This window comes from Bufo bufo, chromosome 4 (assembly GCF_905171765.1).
Source record: "Bufo bufo chromosome 4, aBufBuf1.1, whole genome shotgun sequence".
In the NCBI taxonomy this organism is placed as follows: Eukaryota; Metazoa; Chordata; class Amphibia; order Anura; family Bufonidae; genus Bufo; species Bufo bufo.
The window spans coordinates 392,250,574-392,267,188 of NC_053392.1; the positions used below are offsets into that span (position 1 = coordinate 392,250,574).

A 16,615-nucleotide genomic window follows, 5' to 3' on the forward strand; every position below is an offset into this window, starting at 1 on the left:
AGCTCATTAAGCCATATATACATAGTTCTGGCAACTGATGTCGCAGCTATGTTGGTCTTAATACCCAACATGGAAGTCTCCCAGCATTTACGTAGCAGAGAATCAGCTTTCCTCTCCATTGGGTCAGATAATTGTGAAGAGTCCTCAAATGGGAGGGAAGTCTTTTTTACCACCTTTGCGACCTGAACGTCGATTTTTGGTGTCTCATTAAAGATTTTTGTTTCGGCTGGGTCAAACAACAATCTTTGTTTAAATTCTCTAGAGACCCCCAGTCTCTTTTCAGGATCACTCCATTCATCTAGAATCATATCCCTTATGTTTTAATTTACGGGAAAGACTTTATATTTTTTTGTTCTAAGTCCCCCAAACATTTCGTCTTGAACAGATTTGGGCTTTTGGACATCCTCGATGCCCATAGTAGTCCGTACGGCTCCCAATAGGTCGTCAATGTCTTCAGAAGAAAAATAACATTTCCTTGCATCCGCCACAATTTCGCCCTCAGACAAGTTTTCGTCTTGATCAAACTGTCTGGAGTCGGAGGCACCCAAGTCCATGTCCTCATCATCAGAGGAGGATGGAATAGAAATTCTGGGTTTTTTAGGCGGAGGTAAGGAAACAGACTTAAGCGAGGCCAAGGGGGACTTAATTTCGCTCTGTATCATGGACTTAACCTCCATGAGGATAGACGGCTGTTCCTCTTTTACCAGATCATTAATACAAGGCTGACAGAGTTTACAAGCCTTCCTAGCCTTTTAGTACAAGTAGCACATCTTGCGTTTCTGGCCTTGATCTTCGCTTTAGCCCCCTATGAGAGAGGAGCGACTATGCATTAGACAAGTATAAGGCACACAGAAAGAAAAAAAAAATTCTTATCCCCCACAGGGTAACTCACTGTTGGAGTGGCCGAGGGAGGGTCCGCCGATTCCATGTGGCTTGCCGGGGTATCTGGAGCAGACATCTCCTGGAGCTGAATAGGACTTCACAGTGGAGGCAGAAATCATTCTAATGTGCCGCTCTTTACATGTGCCGAGCGGCGTCTGACGTCATTTGTATGCGCGCTCCACCCCCACCCGGAAATGCCATAGCACCGGACCTGCGGCAGGTAGGGATGCTGGCGTGCCATGCTCATGGCGGTCTGCTTCCACACTGGAGGGAAGGGAGACCCCGGGATATGGAGGGAAAACAGGCCGCCGATAACAGGGATGAGTTCCCTCAAGTGCTACACCCCTGCCCAGCGTTGGAATATACCGCAGGAGGGCAGAGGGAGATAGGTACCTGTATTGTGCGGTATCGTTCCTAACAATTTTCTTCTTAAAGCGATACCTCCCACTGGAGGTGCTCTGTGTAGGTGCTCCATAGGGACAGGAAAACACTGAGGGCGAGAGTGGGTGGTGGCCTTTTAAACTCTCTGTGTTCCTGCCCCTATAGAGGACAAAGGTCAATCTCTCTATGGCAGCCGTCGTGGTGGATGATAAAGAAAAAAAAAATTATATATACACTGCTCAAAAAAATAAAGGGAACACTTAAACAACACAATGTAACTCCAAGTCAATCACACTTCTGTGAAATCAAACTGTCCACTTAGGAAGCAACACTGAGTGACAATCAATTTCACATGCTGTTGTGCAAATGGGATAGACAACAGGTGGAAATTATAGGCAATTAGCAAGACACCCCCAATAAAGGAGTGGTTCTGCAGGTGGTGACGACAGACCACTTCTCAGTTCCTATGCTTCCTGGCTGATGTTTTGGTCACTTTTGAATGCTGGCGGTGCTTTCACTCTAGTGGTAGCATGAGACGGAGTCTACAACCCACACAAGTGGCACAGGTACCTCAGCTTATCCAGGATGGCACATCAATGCGAGCTGTGGCAAGAAGGTTTGCTGTGTCTGTCAGCGTAGTGTCCAGAGCATGGAGGCGCTACCAGGAGACAGGCCAGTACATCAGGAGACGTGGAGGAGGTCGTAGGAGGGCAACAACCCAGCAGCAAGACCGCTACCTCCGCCTTTGTGCAAGGAGGAACAGGAGGAGCACTGCCAGAGCCCTGCAAAATGACCTCCAGCAGGCCACAAATGTGCATGTGTCTGCTCAAATGGTCAGAAAGACTCCATGAGGGTGATATGAGGGCCAGACGTCCACAGGTGGGGGTTGTGCTTACAGCCCAACACCGTGCAGGACGTTTGGCATTTGCCAGAGAACACCAAGATTGGCAAATTCGCCACTGGCGCCCTGTGCTCTTCACAGATGAAAGCAGGTTCACACTGAGCACGTGTGACAGACGTGACAGAGTCTGGAGACGCCGTGGAGAACGTTCTGCTGCCTGCAACATCCTCCAGCATGACCGGTTTGGCATTGGGTCAGTAATGGTGTGGGGTGGCATTTCTTTGGAGGGCCGCACAGCCCTCCATGTGCTCGCCAGAGGTAGCCTGACTGCCATTAGGTACAGAGATGAGATCCTCAGACCCCTTGTGAGACCATATGCTGGTGCGGTTGGCCCTGGGTTCCTCCTAATGCAAGACAATGCTAGACCTCATGTGGCTGGAGTGTGTCAGCAGTTCCTGCAAGACTAAGGCATTGATGCTATGGACTGGCTCGCCCGTTCCCAAGACCTGAATCCAATTGAGCACATCTGGGACATCATGTCTCACTCTATCCACCAACGTCACGTTGCACCACAGTCTGTCCAGGAGTTGGCCGATGCTTTAGTCCAGGTCTGGGAGGAGATCCCTCAGGAGACCGTCCGCCACCTCATCAGGAGCATGCACAGGCGTTGTAGGGAGGTCATACAGGCACGTGGAGGCCACACGCACTACTGAGCCTCATTTTGACTTGTTTTAATGACATTACATCAAAGTTGGATCAGCTTGTAGTGTGTTTTTCCACTTTAATTTTGAGTGACTCCAAATCCAGACCTCCATGGGTTGAAAAACTTGATTTCCATAATTTTTTTTTGTGTGATTTTGTTGTCAGCACATTCAACTATGTAAAGAACAAAGTATTTCAGAAGAATATTTAATTAACTCAGATCTAGGATGTGTTATTTTTGTGTTCCCTTTATTTTTTTGAGCAGTGTATGTATATATATATATATATATATATATATATATATTAATGTACATTTTTTTTTGTACAATATGGCATCTGTCTAAGGCGTCCATTATAGTATAAGTTTTTTCATGTACGTTAAACGTATGACCGAAACAGGATGTGAACCCAGCCTAATTGACAGGAACAGAGCTGAACAGACTCCAATGACTATGATGGGATCCGGTCAGTTTCTGTTTGGGATCCTCTCTTTTTACCAGACAAAAAAGTCCTGCATGTAAGGATTTTTTTTGTCCAGTCTCTAACAAAATCTGTGACGGAGGCTCCAAACGCAGCCTCCATCGCAGATGTGAACAAGTGCAGGCTACGTATTATGTATTTAAAATTACTTCAACTTTCATACTCGGCTAAAAATACTCCTCAAAAATGGTAAAAGGAGTATTTTTACTCTTCCGGGAAAAATGCAGCGCGGCCTCTGGGTAATCCCATACAGATGAATGGAGCAGAAGTGCATGTGTGACCGCTGCTCCAATCAAATGGGGGTACACAGGGCCCCCAGTAGTCGGACCACTGACGATCTCTTATCTACGGTATAGAGAATAAGTGTTTGTTGTTGGACAATGCCTTTAAACCCTTACAGTCACATTAAAATTGGAAGAAATCTCCTGGAAATTGTCACCTTTATTGTATGTTTTGAATCTATGTCTCAAACACATTTGGTGCACAGGGAGATAAAAAAAACTGCAATTTCAACATTGTTTTTTGGGACCTTTTTATGCTCATCATGTGGTATAAATAACTTCATTTTTTGGACCAGTACCATTTTGATGATGGCAAATGTACCGTATTTTTTGCCCTATAAGAGCTCAGTGCCTCTTATGGGGCAAATAGTAATGAGTGCATCCATTATGGAAGCGCTCATTAGTACAGGAGGATCAGGAGGCAGTGAATGCAGTGCTCTCCATGCAGGCTCTGTACTCACCGCTTCCTGGTCTTCCTCGGCCGCTCGCTGTGCTATGTACTACGCACAATGTGAGGACGTCGGCACTCTGTGACCTCCCACTGTGTGGCGTCAGGATAGGAAGACCAGGAGAAGCGCTGGGTCCCAGGAGCGGCCGCAGCGTCCATAGGGGAGTTATTAACATGGTTAATAAAAAGGTCTTATATAAATTGGGCATCTGATTGGGTTTGAGGTTTGATTGGGGGTCTATTCTGAGGTCTGAATAGGGGCCTTATTAACACTGGGGGTCTACTCTGAGGTGAGTTTGGAGGTCTTGTTAACACTGGGGGTCTGACTGGGGCTCTGAGCTGAGGATTAATGTTGGGGGTCTGATTGGGGCTCTGAGCTGAGGTCTGATGAAAAATAATTTTCTTTCTTATTTTCTTCTTCTAAAACTTAGGAGAGTCTTATGGTCATCTTATAGGGCAAAAATACGGTATATGTTTTCTTATAATACTTGCACAATAAAAACACTTTTGATTACAAAATAATTTGTTTTTGTGTTGCTGCATTCCAAGATCCATAACATTTTTCTGACGGTGTATCGGTGTGTGTGGGGTTTGCGTTTTGTTTTTTTGAGGGTTGATTTGTACGTAGTTTCAATTGGTGCCATTTATTATGTTTTTCGCATGTGAAATGAATACAATTCTGCAGTTGCTTTTTATATAGTCTGTGACCAATAAATAATGTATAAAGTTTATAGCACTGATCCTTACAGATGCAGTGTATCTAGAGTCTACAAGGGTAAAAAGTGGTGTGGCTTATCACAGGCTCTTATTTGGACATCAATGGTTGGTTCCTACTTTGAGTTTTGTGGGATTCTTGTTTAAAAATCAATACCTGTCATTTTTATAATAAAATGCAGCCAAAACAATTGTGCAAAGTCCTAATGTATGAACAGGTGTTATTAAATGAGCTATTATGGAGAAGCAAAAACCCACAAAGCCAGGAAAATGCATCCTAGCTAAGGCCTAATTTACACGACTGTGATGACATCTGTTTTTTGCCCTCTGTGTGTCATCCGTATTCCAAGACAATGCTACATTAAACATTTATTTCCAGAGCATTTCCTAGCAACAATCTGTGAAACACGGATGCCATCCGTGTTGGGTCCATGTTTTTCGGACAAAAATAGGGCATGTTACGGACAAAAATAGAGCATGCTTCTGTGGTGTAACCCTGGACCGTGGTAAATCATAGATGTGTGAATACACACATAAAAATCAATGGATGAATGTGTTGTTTGTGAACATGGGCAGCACACATCTGTGATTTACTGACGTCTGAATAGGGCCTTACCTGGTTTCTCCTACTGGTTTGTTTTGTAAAACTAATGATTGCTCACAGCAGCAGTCAGTGAGCAAAAAAAAATTTTTGAGACTGACAGAAATACTATTTGTGACAGTCCGAGAACCAGTATGTTGTCTAAATGATGGGTAGATTGATGTTTCCTTAGAATAACAATTGCCTGATTTCCTAGAAAATCTGTATATGGAAAATCTGTGCGTTCCTTGACCCCATTTTTTCTTTAAATAAATTTACTGACAGGTACCTGCACTACAGTATTATGGTTTGGTAGATGTCAAGGGTCATTATACCCTGTAGGCAATCTGTTTTCAGTTTTATGCTTTGCTGTTTTGTATAAATATATCAATAAAGTACATATGGAATGCCTCTGGTATATTAAAATGAAACAAAAATAAACTTTATCAAACATAGCAAGAAAGAATTTCTTCAATGTAAACTCATTCACTCCCAATGTAATTTCAAGGCTTCTCATCTGTATAATCTGAAACTAGCTAGGGGATCACACAGTTTCTCAGTGCCTTTTTGTTTTATTGTTTTGCACTGTTCCATTTTTTATGTACTGTTGTGTTGCACTTGTAGTTTTGCAAAAAAATAATTTTTGATGAAAAAATGACAACTCCTAATGTTAGCTATAATAAATGTGAAACACAGCCCACACAAGTGTTTTTTTTTTTTTTCTTCTACTTATGTTCTTCTTAATTTGGGTGGCTTTTTTGTGTTTCTGGCTTTCTTTTGCGTTTTCACGCGTTTTGACAATTCCTTCCCTATAGGGGAAAATCACCAGATTTCTGCCTTTATTTGCACCAGAAAACTGGTATAAATGAAGATGACTTTGTCTCAGCTGCTAGCTACATCCCTCTTCACGTCCCCTTTTGGAAAAGTGACGAGGGCTGCATAAAAAGAGGCACTTGCAACTTTTTGGGCGCAAGTGAGATGATAAATCTTACAATGTCACAAAACAGCAGCAAAAACACAGGTGGCAAAAAAAATCAATACAAAAGCTTAGTTGCCGTATTGCGAACCGCATTTGCAGATCCGCAATACACGGGTGCCGTTCCGTGGGCATTCCGCATCACGGATGCAGACCCATTCACTTTAATGGGTCCGCAAATCCGGAGATGCGGAATGGAACCCTACGGAAGCACTACAGAGTGCTTCCGTGGGGTTCCGTCCCATACTTCCGTTCCGCAAAAAGATAGAACATGTCCTATCTTTTTGCGGAACGGCCGGATCGCGGATCCATTTAAGTGAATGGGTCCGCGATCCGCTGTGGCTGCCCCACGGACTGTGCTCGTGCATTGTGGCCCGCATTTTGCAGGCCGCAGCATGACTACTGGGCGCACACGCCCGTGGGAAAGAGGCCTTATTCATTTATTTTTTTTTGGGGGGGGGGGGGGGGGGTAAGAAAATGCCAGAGCCAGATGGATGTGTGTAAGGATCCTAGCTGCAATAAAAAAAAATATGCAGTTTTATGTGAATGTTTTTTTATTTTCTTTTGCAAATCTGCTGGTTGCCCTTAAAACAGACTGTAGTTTATTGCCATTCTGCTTTCAAACGTGATCTAAGTTTGGTTTATACAATTTCACCATCACCGTAGCTGCCACAATACTCCGGGTGATAGGAAGCCAGCTGATTTCAGCATTTAGGGCACCTCATCATTTAAAATCTCCACAAAATAAAGTATTTGCCTTTTGTTATATAGGTTCCATCAGTGGAATGAATTATGGTGCCATTTCCTTTTAGATGTTTGATATCAGAGGGATTTTGTAGGCCTCTAGTATCTCAGCCATATTGGTAATAGCTACCTTGGTACATCATTATAAAAGCTAACAGATGAACATAGTTCAAATTATTCTGTCACGTCCGTCCTCTGAAATTTCCGGTTTTCCCATCAGATTAGAAACAGTATGTGCAGGATGTGTATGTCCTGCATTGCTTGAAATCTGCACAATGCAGAAATGAAACTGCACATATCTGACCTTACCAAGTCCGCTGAGCCAGCTCCAAGAATGTTGGGATCTCTGCACAAACTCCTTCAACGGGTTGGTTTGCTGCTGAATAGCAGTCCTAAACATCCCATCCATCACAGAGAAATGTATAGCTGCATTCCTTGGATTCTTAAGTGTACAGACTAGGCTGAAGTCTTTTTTTTTTTTTTTTTTTTTGCTTGTATTGCAAAAAACATGGCTTATGCTTATTTTTATGGAAACTCTACATATTAAGACAAGATCTGCCATGTGAATTTGGCCAAATGAAGAAAAATACCATTAAAGGGGTTATCCCATGACTAATGTAAAAAATGAAAATCAGACATCATATAGTACATACCAATCTCTTTCTAAGGGTCCATTCACACGTCCGTTTTTTCTTTCCTGATCTGTTCCGTTTTTTCAGGAACAGATCTGGACCAGATCTGGACCCATTCATTTTCAATGGGTCCTGGAAAAAAACGGACAGCACAATGTGTGCTGTCCGTTTCCGTTGTTCCGTTCCGCATGTCCGTTTAAATATAAAACATGTGCTATTCTTTTCCTGAAAAATCGGATCCTGGTACAATACAAAGTCAATGGATCCGCAAAAAACGGAAGACATACGGATGTCATTCCGTATGTCATCCGTTTTATACGGAATCCGTTCCTGGAAATGACATTTAATTTTATTTTATTTATTTATTTTTTTAAGAAATCCAAGCAACTTTATTTGCTTATTGAAATTTATACATGTTTCCGTTTTTTGCGGATCCGCAAAAAACGGATGACATACGGAAACATTTTCAGGAACAACGGATCCGCAAAAAACGGACAGAAAATCGGATTATAGAAAAATACTGACGTGTGAATATAGTCTAACAAAGCTAGAACCAGCCCTGAACTTCACATGGATCCAGAGATCTCCCCATTCATTGCTCTGCTAAATTTATATGAAGCAGACAGCTCAGGGGGCGTGTTCTCTATGCTACAGCTAAGGGGGCGTGTCTCAGCTCTCCCTATCACAGGTCAGGGGGTGTGTCCATGCTCTTCGTATCACAGCTCAGGAGGCAGTCAAAGGAAGAAACTGAGCATGTGCGGCCTTCTCAGTGAGCAGTTCAAAAAAATAAGAAAAGAAAAAAAACAGCAGGTGGCGCTATACAGATACAATGTATTGAGTAACTCAGTGGCTATACTAACATTTTAATTTCATGCAATTACAAAAGTATTCAGATGTAGGTGCTGGTTTAAAAACTGTAGAATATTTTTTGTGGGACAACCCCTTTAAGGGGTGTTCTTACTGTCGTTTTCTTTTATAGGTGCACCAATCTAGTGTGGACCTAGCCCTGCGGTCTAGTGTTTTAGTAGGCATAAAAATGGTAAAACGTCAAACAAGATTTTATGAACAAGCAGCAAACCTACATCAAGGCAACCAAACAGAAACTGATGAGGGCTAATAAAGTAGCCACACCTAGTAAAGTACACATAGACATATCAGTCGTGTCCGGCTCTGCAATAAAACAACTGGCCGGACACAACTGACATATGTGCACCCAGCCGAACTTTCAAAAGTACATTTAGATGGTTTATAAAGAAAGTTTTATCAGACAGATTAGCAGAAAGGCAAATAATCTTTATACTGGTGCTTAAAAAGGTTATTGTATGTTATGAGTAAAGTGACCCGAGTTTTCACAAGATTTTGTGTGTGTAAAAACATTCTCTTTGGGTCGTTAAGAGAAAAACATCTTCAAACTGTGTTCTAGACAGAGGAAACCATTAGCAAGGCAACCTCAATAATTCACAGACATGGGGATCATTGATCCTGGAGCCTGAAATATTGCATGTTGAGTGGAGACGGAGAGCTTTTTAAGAGGCTCATAAACCCCAAGCAGCAAGATCAAAAGGTCCAAATAATGTAGGAATATTCCAGTGTGCTCACAACACTTAAATGGGAAGTATGTTAATGTATTTTCACCCCGTAAAATCTACGCTATGGCGTACAGTTCTGATGTATTTTATATTATGATTGTATATTATTCTATGACATCCTATTTTAGGGTACTTTCACACTTGCGTTTTTTTTTTTCCGGCATAGAGTTCCGTCACAGGGGCTCTATACCGGAAAAGAACTGATCAGGTATATATCCCCATGCATTCTGAATGGAAAGTAATCTGTTCAGGATGTCTTCAGTTCAGTCGTTTTGACTGATCAGGCAAAAGATAAAACCGCAGCATGCCGGATCCGGCATTCAAAATACCGGAATGCCGGATCCGTCCTGCGCATGCACAGACCGGTAAAAATGTAAAAAAAGATACAAGACGGATCTGAAATGCTTTCAGTCAGCGCAGATCGGCGGATCAAACTGCCGCAAGTGTGAAAGTAGCCTTACAAGATAATCATAATTTAAAACAGGCTTCGTTCAACTGTAGAACAAAAAATGGCGCACCATAGGGTAATATAGTCTTGAATAGAAAATAAGTAATATCTCCAAAAATGGAGGCTCACCTGGTGGAGTTGTGCTAGATTAGGCACAACTCTAATGTAGACATGTATCAGGTTGGCAAAAGCCCCTCACGACGGATGGTATGCAGCCCGGGATAAAGGCTTCTGATCAGGGATGCCTGGAATCCCTCAGAAAGCCAGTAGTTCAGTATAGAATAGGAATGTCCCACGGCGCAAAAACCACCCAGTGGTTGGATTAAATTAGGGGTTCTTTTTATTGAGCAAGCGGTACAACGCGTTTCAGGGATATACCCCTTCTTCAGGTACAAATGACTTGCAGCTTACAAGATAATGGGGCAGCCTTTTCAGCACCCTTCATCAGTTTAGCCCTAGTCTAATTATGGTCTTATCTTATAGGCCGGCCCCCACTGATGCCATGGCACTTTTTTTTTTCCCCAAAGACCCCCCCCCCCCCGTTCGTCCGCTCTTGGTCCCTTTGATTTCGGCGCCTTATATTATAATGAGCCGACTCGGTTATACTAGGCGCCGGCGGAGACCCTCAGTTTCGCTGGGGGTGGTTCTGTTCTCCCTGGCTGTGAGCGCTTCCAATCAGAGCGCACCGCTCTTAGCCAGGGAGGAGCTCAATCTCCCTGGCTAAGAGCGGTGCGCTCTGATTGGATGCGCTCACAGCCAGGAAGAAGAGAACCGCCCCAAGCTAAACTGCAAGTCTCCGCCTAGTATAACCGATTCGGCTCATTATAATATAAGGTGCCGAAATCAACGGGACCAAGAGCGGACGAATGGGGGGGGGTCTTTGGAAAATAAAAAGCGATGGCATCAGTGGGGGCCGCCCTATAAGGTAAGACCATAATTAGACTAGGGCTAAACTGATGAAAGGTCCTCTTTAAATAATTAATTAAAGGGGTATTCCGGTTATATAAAGTTATCCCTTATCTACAGGAGGATAACTATTAGATCAGTGGAGGTCCTACTGCTGGGACCTCCACCGATCACCATCTCTGGAACTCCCACAGAAATAAATAGAGGGGCCGCATGTATCCCTGACCAACCACTCCATTAATTTCGTCTCTTATTAGTTTACTTGTAAGATTTTTTGTAGAAATTTCCTCCACCATAAAAAATCTACTTTTTGCAGAGAAAGACCCTTCTTAATTACTTTTTTTATTTAACTCGTATACCTAGATTATAGATGCTATCGTCTTTGGACAGTCCCATTTTAAGAGGTCACATCTGTTATACTTATATTACTGAGAAGGTCTTCAATCCTAGAGGCTACAAAGCATCCAAGCATCACTTGGTCAATTAAGCTTCCGTAGTGCAACACAATCACTGGCCACTTTCACCACTAACAGGTCTCAACATCATGATGGACTACGTCAAAAAGGATGGGCTTGTCCAAAGGAGAGAATCCCTTGAAGACAAACGTTTTACTGATTTTTTTATGTATCAATATTGACATATAATCTAATATTACATCAAATTTAATATTTCAGTACAGCCTGAAGTGCAATATATAGTAAGCCCCAGATTAGCATGGCTTGATCAAGCTGGTGGATGTGGATGTAAGAATACCCTAACAGACAACCCCATAACGGATCCGCAATACACCCGGCCAGCACCCCCATAGAACTGCCTATTCTTGTCCGCTATCGCTGTTCTATTTTTTTTCCAGAGCCACGGACCGGAAGTTTGGGGCCGTGCTCCGGAAATTCGGATGCTGACAGCACACTGTGTACTGTCCGCATCCATTCCTGCCCCATAGAAAATGAATGGGTCCGCACCCGTTCCGGATAATTCCAGAACGGGTGCGGACACATTCTATGGACGTCTAAATGGAGCCTAATAATCAGCAACTGATGAAAGAACTGACTATAGACAAATAATAATAATATTTATTTATATAGCGCCATCATATTCCGCAGCGCTTTACAAATTCAGAGGGTTCACGTACAAAACAAAAGACATCACAACGTAACTGGCTAATATACAACTGTGTCAGGGCCCTGCTCGCAGGAGCTTATAATCTACTGTATATGTAGAAAAATGCAGCAGTGCAGCTCAGTGCAACATTTTTATCAGCTAAAATAGTTCACTATGTAATCTAATATATTTTATATTATAGTAAATTTGGCAAACTAAGGGCACAGCATCTACTACATTCACTGGGTAGAGAAGCGTATAGGGATACCAGGCAGTCGTTTAGGTGCTGAAAGGAAAGAATGCAGATGAGCAACGAGGACGTAACAAGAATCTTCTTGCTGGTTTCTCCACAAACAATACAAAAATAACGATATCCAGAAAACAAAATCTCTTACTGCTTGCCTAAGCTTTCCTAAGCATATACGAACTAGCTGCTATCTTGCTGTATTGCCTATAGTATACTCAACCTCTATTCTACTATCAAACCTCTGGAAATACATGGACACTCTGTAATACAGCTTAGTAGATGTAAGAAGAGCTGATAAAACAGAAACCATGACAAGACAGATGTTCGTCTTTTAATTCACCTATAACTGCAATTTCCTATTTAGCTCCAAGTTTTTTTTTTCTAGGATCTGACAATAAAACGGAGCCATAGGATCAGACAGCAGGGAGCTGTATGAAATAAACATAAAACCTTCACTCACCCTTTTATTGTCCCGCCACTCCTGGTCCGGTCCTCACTGGGTCTGCAGAGGTCATGTGCCGTTCATCTGTGGCTGGAGTGGCGGGACATTTAAAAGGTGAGTGAGGACTTTTTTATTATTATTATTTCATACAGCCCCCTTCTCTCTCTGCTAATTTTAAAAATAAAATCTTGGAAAATCCATTTTGAATGGTATAGTATTGTATGGATGGAAGTGTAGTATTACATGGTGTCCATTCAGGCAGCCCACAGATTGTAATACGCAGAATGCTTCGTTGTATGCCGTACAGCATATATTCTTCTCGATACGCACGCATTTCACAGTTACACAATAATGCAAACTGTAATACGGTACTCTATTCCATTCTGTATTGCAAGAGGATGAACGATGAGTTTCTTAAAGTAAAGCATTGATACAAAAAAAAATAAACTTTTCAAGCCCCCTGCTCAAGAGTATTGGCGCCAAAGAGTCACCAATTTTTGCACAGACCTCACTCTGCACAAAAATGTGCTACTTTTTACACTGTTAGCAACACCAATCTTCATAAATCCCTCCCTTCGTACCTACAAACTTCACTGTTAAAGGGGTTGTGCCAATTATAAAAGTTATTTCCTATCCACAGGGCAGGAGATAACTGATTGTGGGGGTCCAACGTAGGGTTGCACCAGGCATCGAACTTTAAATACCCAATCAATACTTTTGCATTCAGATCGATACGATACTGGGATTTGCTGTTTTCCGATACTGCACAGCCTAGTATCTTTTAGAAAACATGGCGTACCGCCCTCGGCTAAAGCGGCTAATAGTTATTAAATAAAAACACCAAAGTATTAAAAGTATAAGGCCCCTTTCACATGAACGGGCGGGTACAATGCATGATGCGAACGCATTGCACCCGCACTGAATCCGGACCCATTCATTTCAAAGGGGCTGTGTACATGTGCGTTTGTTTTCACACATCACTTGTGCTTTGCGTGAAAATCGCAGCATGTTCTGTATTCTGGGATTTTCACGCAACGCTGACCCCATAAAAGTGAATGGAGCTGCATGAAAATCGCATCCGCAAGCAAGTGCGCTTTGCACCCGCGCGATAAAAACTGAACAACTGAACGCGATCGCAGGCAAAACTGAATGACTGTGAAATCGTGCATTTTTCACTGAACGCATTCGCAACGCATCCGGACACGCTCGTCTGCGAGGGGCTTAAATCACCCCCATTCCTAATTTTACATATAAAAAAGTAAACATATTAGATATCGCCGCGTCCGAAAAAGTCAGAACTATTAAAATATTAAAAAATATCTTCTATGCAGTGAACGCCGATTAGCCATTTTTTTTTTTGGTCCCCTTACCACACCCCACCCAAAAAAAAAAATAGGATAGGACTGTTCTATTATGGGCCAGACATTCCATAAAATGCGGAATGCACACAGCTTTTTTGGTGTTTTATTTTTTTTTGTTTGCGTGGTATCGAGTATCGCAATACTTTTTTATGGTATCGAAATATAATCAAAATTTTGGTATCGTGACAACCCTAGTCCAATGGCTGGGACCCAGACCGCTCCCGGGAACCCCCTGATGGAGCGGCAGGCCTAGCATGCCTCCTGCTGCTCCATTCATTCCCTATGGGGATATAAGAAATATCTGAGTGCTATATCTGGCTATCCCTGGTGGTCCCATCAAGAATGAATTGAGCGGCAGGGTGCATGCTTGATGTGCCGCTCCATCAGGACAGGGGACATTGGATTTCCCTTTTAATGAGTGAATGTTAGTTTCCCTATCACATGACAGCCAACTACATTCAGGTGGTTTCCCACATGCACAGCCCTGCATATCTGCTCCTATGGCACCTTCAGCAAATTCCTGGGGACATTGCTAATCCCCGTGTCTACATCCATGGTAAGAGCAATCCTCCTTCAGTTATGAGCTGGGCTTTTTATATGTAGATTTCTTTAGTGGCTGTTCATCGGATGACACAAATGGTAGGTAGCTTCTATAGAAACTGTACACCGCACTGTTCATGTCAAATCACTGACTAATAATAATGTTTAGGCCCCCCAGAGCGTTTAGCTTGGGGGACACATGGGGGCAATGGCACCATTAGTTTAAGGCTACTTTCACACTTGCGTTCAGAGAGGATCCGTATGGTATCTGCACAGACAGATCCTCTCCTATAATGCAGACGTTTGGATCCGTTCAGAACGGATCCGTCTGCATTATAGTTAAGAAAAAATTCTAAGGGCCCTTTCACACCTGCGTACTTTTCTTCCGGCATAGAGTTCCGTCGTCGGGGCTCTATGCCGGAAGAATCCTGATCAGGATTATCCTAATGCATTCTGAATGGAGAGAAATCCGTTCAGGATGCATCAGGATGTCTTCAGTTCCGGAACGGAAAGTTTTTTGGCCGGAGAAAATACCGCAGCATACTGCGCTTTTTGCTCCGGCCAAAAATCCTGAACACTTGCCGCAAGGCCGGATCCGGAATTAATGCCCATTGAAAGGCATTGATCCGGATCCGGCCTTAAGTTAAACGTCGTTTCAGCGCATTGCCGGAGCCGACATTTAGCTTTTTCTGAATGTTACCATGGCTGCCGGGACGCTAAAGTCCTGGCAGCCATGGTAAAGTGTAGCGGGGAGCGGGGGAGCAGTATACTTACCGTCCGTGCGGCTCCCGGGGCGCTCCAGAGTGACGTCAGGGCGCCCCAAGCGCATGGATCACGTGATCGCATTGGACACATTATCCATGCGCATGGGGCGCTCTGACGTCATTCTGGAGCGCCCAGGGAGCCGCACGGACGGTAAGTATACTGCTCCCCGCTCCTACTATGGCAGCCAGGACTTTAATAGCGTCCTGGGTGCCATAGTAACACTGAAAGCATTTTGAAGACGGTTCCGTCTTCAAATGCTTTCAGTACACTTGCGTTTTTCCGGATCCGGAGTGTAATTCCGGCAAGTGGAGTACACGCCGGATCCGGACAACGCAAGTGTGAAAGAGGCCTTAGTGTGAAAGTAGTTCAGACGGATCCGTCCAGACTTTACATTGAAAGTCAATGGGGACGGATCAGTTTGAAAATTGAGCCATATTGTGTCATCTTCAAACGGATCCGTCCCCATTGACTTACATTGTAAGTCTGGACGGATCAGTTTGCCTCCGCACGGCTAGGCGGACACCCGAACTGCTGAGCAGAGGCTGAACCTTGCCAGACTGAGGCATTCTGAGCGGATCCGCATCCACTCAGAATGCATTAAGGGCAGTACGGATGCGTTCAAACGGAGCTCACAAGCGGAGCCCCGAACGCTAGTGTGAAAGTAGCCTTAGTCAGGCAGGGTTTTTTCAGTTTGTGTCTCTCTCCCCCCCCCCCCCCCCCCCCCTGTTCATTTTCCCGCTTTTATTTTTCAAATTTACCTTAGACCGGTTCCAGCACGATATTTGAAGCAGCTAAAGACCCGGTGTTCTGCCAGATCCTCTATACCTTGCGAAAAGTCTATACCGGAAGTGATGCGGCCGCACAGGAATCGGCTGGAGGAGGGTGTGCGCGGCGCTGTACAAGCGCACATCCACTGGCTTAGGAAAGAATCGTTGCAGCGCCGCGATAGAAGTACTTTGTGCACCGCGCGTGCGCACTTAGGGGTATAGAGATTTTGCAGGGCAAAATGTTGCATCAGCTCTCCCCACCCCTGAGTGCGCACGCGCCCACAAATCATCAGTTGCAGTTCATCCTGATTTGATCTGATGATTTGTGGGCACATGCGCACTCAGGGGCAGGGAGAGCTGATGCAACATTTTGCGCTGCAAAATCTCTATACCCCTAAGTGCGCACGCGCGGTGCACAAAGTACTTCTATCGCGGCGCTGCAACAATTCTTTGCTAAGCCAGTGGATGTGCAGTGCCGCGCACACCCTCCTCCAGCCGATTCCTGTGCGGCCGCGTCACTTCCAGTATAGACTTTTCGCAAGGTATAGAGATTTAGCAGAACACCGGCGCTGATGGGTGGAAGCGGTTGCTGGGGGAGAATACCGCTCTGTGAATTGCCTTCTGGCCTGCGGCGGGAAAGCTGTTGCCTTTAAATTGTGGGTCTGGCGGCACTCCTGGGCCAGTTTAAGAAGACCGGATTCGTCATCCCGCTCACCCTCCCCTTATTTTGCAATGTTGCTTCCCTTTATTAGAGGGGCTGTATCACTCAGTGTATGTCAGTATTTATT

At 43.9% G+C, this 16,615-nt stretch overlaps 1 protein-coding gene and 1 long non-coding RNA gene across 5 annotated transcripts in view; one reads left to right on the forward strand and one right to left on the reverse strand.

The window, feature by feature from the left end:
• Positions 1-16,615, reverse strand: part of PHACTR2 (phosphatase and actin regulator 2) — a 367,207-nt gene that overhangs the window by 84,869 nt on the left and 265,723 nt on the right. The window lies entirely within an intron of this gene.
• On the forward strand, positions 1,139-16,436 carry LOC120998554. Its single transcript, XR_005778429.1, has 3 exons — positions 1,139-1,271; positions 2,991-2,996; positions 16,426-16,436. It is a non-coding gene; the product is annotated as an uncharacterized LOC120998554 (long non-coding RNA).